We start from the raw sequence: 6,000 nt of genomic DNA on the forward strand, positions 1-6,000 counted from the left end.
TTTTTTAAAAAGTTCCTAAGCAGTTCTCTAGAGATGTGCTTAGTTTCATTTTATTATATACACATTTCTCCTTACTGGTTTTTCCAAGAGAGAGGAAAGGGGAGAGAAGGGGAAAGGGCAGGGGAGGGCAGGCAAGGAGAAGGGAGGGAAGGGGAGAAAAGAAACATTTTCTCTTGAAAATTACTCAGGTATTTTTCCTCTTCAACTTTCCTTTACACCTCCTTTAGACACAGCCACACTAAAGTTAAAACTGGTTCTAGCTGTTATATCAGAGCTAACTTTTTCAGGTTGCCCAGATTTTAGGAGGACATGAGGGGGAAAAGCAAGGTTATGCTAAGGGTGAGAGTAGACAAGACATTGGGTGCCTTAACCAGATGTGTGACTCTTATGATAATTTACTGACTTGTCTAGCAAATGATGATCATTACATTTGCTTTCGGCTCAAAAATCCATGAAAAGTATTCTTGAGTTTGTAGGAAGATCCAACCCCACCATCCAACACATACAGCCCAGCACCATCATGGCCATACCACCATATGTATTATATGCTTGTCCTAATCATAGCAAACACTTCATTATCTAGCATTGTTAGGAAAAATTATTTGGTAATTCAAATGTCATAGGAAATAAGAAGTTAGTGTATATGCCAAACATAATGTAATGTAATGTAAATACTTATTACCAATTTTTACCAAAAGCAATTTAATTGATTTTTGGTGACCCAAAGAGCACCCTATGATTTTAGGTATTTTGGGGGCATCATTAGGAGTAATGAGTACAGTGCTTATGTAAAATGTCTATTGGTAGAGTACCCATTAGGGAAAGCTGAATTTTCTAAATCTTTAACATCACCTTAAGCTACTTTCTTTTTTTTTTTAATATATATATATTTTAAGATTTTATTTATTTACTTGAGAGAGAGACTGAGAGAGAGCATGAGAGGGGGGAGGGTCAGAGGGAGAAGCAGACTCCCTGCCGAGCAGGGAGCCCAATGCGGGACTCGATCCCGGGACTCCAGGATCATGACCTGAGCCGAAGGAAGTCGCTTAACCAACTGAGCCACCCAGGCGTCCCTTAAGCTACTTTCAATTGAACAAATACAGAGATGCATTATAAATTCTTGCACACATCTTCAAAGGTTATAGAAATTGGAACTAAGCCATTTATTCCAAGGTTCTATCTGGTAACATAATTTCTTTTTTCCTTTTTTTTTTTTAATAACAGAATTTCTCATAACCTGGATCTGAAACATGTCATTTTTTTTCTTTTTTTTTTTAATGTAAGCTCTATGTCCAACATGGGGCTTGAACTCATCGCCCCAAGATGAAGAGTCACATACTCTACCAACTGAGCCAGCCAGGCACCCTTGAAACATGTCACTTCTAAGCAAAGGTGATATTTAACTACAGAGGGTGAATTAATTTAGCACAGGATTTATCAAGATTTCACCAGTGAGGAAGAAGGCAAACTACCTGGAAGAATCGCCTCGATTTTATTCCCAGATCTATTTGAATTTTTAAATATATTATCATTTTTAATTCCAGAGGTCAAGTAATTATAGCAATGACTTGACTTTGTGGGTGTGGACATGAGCTTAAATCTCATTCCTGAATTGGCCTTACAAATGATCCAGTCCAACTTCTTACTCAATGCAAGAATATCTTATCTGGTTTCCATGGAAGATGGTCATCCCCACCAAGCTTGAAAGGCTTCAATGACAGAAAATATGAGCAATTAACTTGAGCAGGCAACACAGCCCATTCTGTTCTGGGGCCAGTCCCATCATTAGATAAAGTTATTCTGTATGGAACAGAAATTTGCCTTATACTGACTTCCACCCACTGGACATTGGACCAATGAGCATCATGCAGAGTAAGTCCAGGCCCTTGTCCTGGTATGTTCCAAACTGGCTTAATAAGCATTCACAGGTTCAATCCCCACATGAATAAATTAATTTTAAACAGTAAAAACCTATTTCTTGATCAGAGCCCATAGGTGTGGCTATTGGCAAATTCTGGTTTGGGATCACGATGGGGGGTTGAGTATGAATCCAAGATTACATCAACTAAAACCATCATCATCCTGGAAAAAGAACTCAGTCTGTATCCTATGAAGGGGGAAAAAGAAGCTTTGCTTTTTATGCCAGAAATGGTATTCTGATTTTGTAATTTGCTAACCTACAGAAAATGGAAATGGATTTACCATTATCACGTAAGGCAAGAGCCTGGGAGTGTTTGGATTCTCTCTATTGAGTGAAAAGTCACTAAGTGGCTGGTACTTCTTCCTCCTCCCCATCCCTGCCAGCTTAGGTCAGGCCCTCCTTTTCTTGTCTCAATTACAACAGTGATGCACTTCACAGAGCACAGGATTTTTGTCTATTCTGTGCACCACTGTGTCCCCGGCACCGAGAATGCTTGCTGAATAGTCTCCTACTCGGTGTGGCTCGCCTCTTTCTACTGCAGTCCCCCTACCACTACAGTTTCTTTCCTGGCATGAGGTCACCCTCCTGCTGAAAACCCTTCCCATACAAGGCAGAATTCCAGCTCCCAAATGAGAAAAACGTGGCCTTTCAGAGTCTGGCCCCCACTTACCCACCCGTATCACCTCCTCTCGCCACGCCACTCGCTCGCAAGGCACATCAAAGAGCTCACAGTTCCCCGCCTTCTTCTGCTTCTCTGCTCTTATCTCTGTTCTCCCCTCTGCACAAAATGTCTGGCCCCACGTTTGCCCTGGCAAATACCCACCAGACAGTTCCACGTCTGGCTGAGATAGATGGCCTGTGTAAAACAAACTGTTCTTTCCTCTCAGTACCCAGTAGCACTAGGCTCTCTCTGCAAAGTCCTATAATCATCCCATTCCAGTCTATCTTCCATCAAACGTCAGTGAAGGTCTCTATTTTATTCTTGTAAGTGGCACACAGCAGGCTCGCAGTAAATGTTCATTGAAATGAAATGAAAATACAGTGTAACAAGGTATTTTAAGGTCTAGCACTTGTAAAACACTTTCTGCTCTGTAGTGACAAACCCAGCATGCTAGTATTATGAGTTTTTCTACAGCTCTATCGCACTCATTCCCAGATTCTTGAGCTCAACTTTTAAAACTTGTTTTGAAAATTCGTACCATTTCTTTTATGATCCCCAAAGGTATCTGGGTGTCATTTCATAACACACATTCTATTATTTCATCCGCATATACATGTCAAAATGAAAACTTTCAAAATAATACTTTCCTCTGAATGAAATAGACTTTACTTCTCAAGAACAGAGTTTAATTTCTTCCTTTTCATTTGGATTTACTAATCCCACTGATTCCAAAGAACATATCAAATAGTCCAAGTCTCTATAAAATTCAGAAAAAGCAGGGCTTGGAGAAGAAAATGCCCGTACAACCTCATGTGAGGGAGAGCGGGAGAGGGTTCTGTAGGAAGGTAATACCATGGCCAATTCCTTTCAAGAATAAAGTTTTTGTTTTTTGGAGGGTTTAGTTGGATTCCATAGCATAATATGCAACCTGAGCTCAGTTACAAAAAAAAAGATGCTATTTTTATAACATTGTACACAATATACAAAGAACCACTAGAAGTGGCCCAGTAGAAAAACAGATCAGTCCCTCGGAAGATTTCAGTCCCTCGGAAGATTCCAGTCCCTGTCCTCTCTCTCCAGGCCACATTTAAATTTCACTTACCTTGTCCATTCCAGGGCAGATCCTGGCCTTAGCCTCTGTTCCAGGATCTCTCCAGCCCAGTACAAATTGGGCACATCCTGGGAGGTAGCCAGGGTTCCCTAGCTCTTTTCTCCCCAGGCAAAGAGCAGGGGGAGGGGCTGGTTCTTGTGTTAATAGTGCTGCCCTGCTTAATCAAATCTGAGGCTTTTGAGGTCCTACCACCACCTTACTGGTCTACGGGTTCTGTTTTCCATTTCATCCTTCAACAGTTCTGGGGCATACATTTCCATACAACAGTTTACCTGGAGGAGGAGGCTAGACCAGAATCCGGGTTTCGTTTTCTCTTAGAGATGCTGACTCTGCATCCAGCTTCCACATTTCCGACAGTAAAAACAACTCCTCTGGGGTTCTCAGCCTCATCGAGTATTCACGATCTATATATGTATATACACATAAACACATACACACACGCTTTCCCGGACCCAACGGTTTATGAAGATTCCTTTCAGCTGTTCAGGAGTCCCAGCGCCTTAGAGAGAGGTCACCTGTTCCTCAGTGTTCCTGGGCCACCTCATAAAGATGGAGTAGTTTTTGTTTCTCAAAGGTATACCTGTAACCACTTCCCATATAATGAGGAACTGGCTGTATAATCATTCCCAACCTGCAGGAAGATGTCACCCTCAAGCCACCTCCGTGACCTACAGAGGAAGTCACCTGCGGCCAGCCGGGCCGGTAAAAAAGGGGGGGAGGTCGCTTTGGGATGGCCGCCCCGCTCCCCTTTCCCACCAGGTCAGGCTCTGCCCAGGCCTGGAAACCCTCCCGGAGGAGAGGACGCCCCATCCCTCGCCACCCACACCGCGACAGGCTCCGGGTCGCAGGGAAGGCGGCCGCGGGAACAGCTTCCAAGGCGGAAAGGGAGCCGCCGCCTCTCCGAGCCCCTGCCCACCCCCTGCCCCCGCTTACCCCGCGCCCGCGCTCCGGCCGCTCTCGGGATCACTGCTTCCTCCGCATCGTGCCCGCTGGGGGAGGGCTCCGGACCCGGATGCGGGCGCCGACCAGGGGACCAGCCGGGGGCAGCGGCGCGGGCTCGGGGAGCCTCTGGCTGACTTGCGGCCTCGCGACCCCGCCCAGCGCCGCTCAGCTGACCGCTGCGCCGTCCTCCCCGCCCCCGCCGGGAATTTCCCGGGCCCCGCCCCCGAGGCCCCGCCCCGCAGCCGCGCCCCCACAGGCCCCGCCCCCTCCCCGGGCGCGCGCCTCCAGCCCGCAGTCCCACCGCGTAGCTAGTGCCCGCAGAGGCCCCAGCCTGGAAAATGAGGGCTACGTGGGTCTGTGAACCGCCGTGACTCGCGGCGCTCACTTAAATACATTCTTAATTAAAGGAGTGTGCGGAGTCGGTCTCCTCTGCGGGGGTCCCTTTAGAAGGCCGGAGTCGCAGGGGCTCGCTGCGCCCTCGATCTCTGTTAAGTCTTACATCTAGATACGGTTAACTGAGCATGCATGGCTTTCCATCCGACTTTGCCCTTAAAATAGACCTTTAATTAAAAACATAAAGCCTGCAGGATGCTTCTTGGGCTCTTTGTTCCCACGGAAGAGGCCAATGGTGGACGCCTGGATAGTTCAAGTGCCCCAGGCCCGTGGGATTACTGGATTGATTTGGATTGTTTTGGGAAGCAGAAGTACTGATCTACTTGTAACCGGAGGAGGGAAGATGCTTCCGGATTAGATAGAATTAAAAGGGAGGAAACAAGACGACGAAGAAGCACAATAATTTGCGTCCTAAGCACAGCGAGAAGGGTTGAGCAAGGACGCAGACACAGGACACAGAAGGGAACTGATAGTGAGGTCAAGATCTGGGCAGGGTCTCGACCAAGGTGGTGCAGCCTGTGCCTGGCACCAGGACCCTATGCAAGACAAGAAAACAGAAATGGGAGAGGGAGAGGGGGCGGAGGGGAGAGTTGAGAAAGGATAGGGTCTGAGAGTAAGTTTGTGCCAAAGATCAAAAAGGATTTTCAATACCAGGCATATACCCTAACCCTGACCCTAATCCCTAACCCCAAACCCAGCAGAAATCTGGGGTTTTATTCTCTGGAGTCTCTGAACTGCAAAATACCCAAACCCTAACCCCTAACCAAGGGGGGAGAAAAGAAAAAGGACTTCATGTGCGGGAAGAACTTGATTTAGTAATGAAGACGCTGACGCTGCTCAGCAGGAATACGCAGCACGTGGTTGTGCGTCCAAACAGCCCAGTGGTTGGAAGGCAAGGGGGAAAAAAAAATCCGAAATCTAAATGGGAAAAGGCGAAGGCGCCCTCTCCTGGCATCTCGGAAGGATTTAGTT

General features: G+C 46.5%; 1 protein-coding gene across 6 annotated transcripts in view; it reads right to left on the bottom strand.

The window, feature by feature from the left end:
- OPTN (optineurin) overlaps positions 1-4,814 on the bottom strand; it is a 54,949-nt gene extending 50,135 nt beyond the window's left edge. For 4 of the 6 annotated variants that reach the window (XM_035021637.1, XM_035021636.1, XM_035021638.1 and 1 more), the window contains exon 1: positions 4,627-4,814. The gene's annotated coding sequence lies outside the window, so the exon portion shown is untranslated. Of the gene's footprint in view, positions 1-3,965; positions 4,396-4,626 lie in introns of those variants that run through there. The other 2 variants (XM_035021635.1, XM_035021634.1) reach the window with 2 other exon arrangements.
- Positions 4,815-6,000: the final 1,186 nt, after the last annotated feature.

Source organism: Mirounga leonina, unplaced genomic scaffold (assembly GCF_011800145.1).
Source record: "Mirounga leonina isolate KUSES-001 unplaced genomic scaffold, KU_Mleo_1.0 Mir_175, whole genome shotgun sequence".
NCBI classification, from domain to species: Eukaryota; Metazoa; Chordata; class Mammalia; order Carnivora; family Phocidae; genus Mirounga; species Mirounga leonina.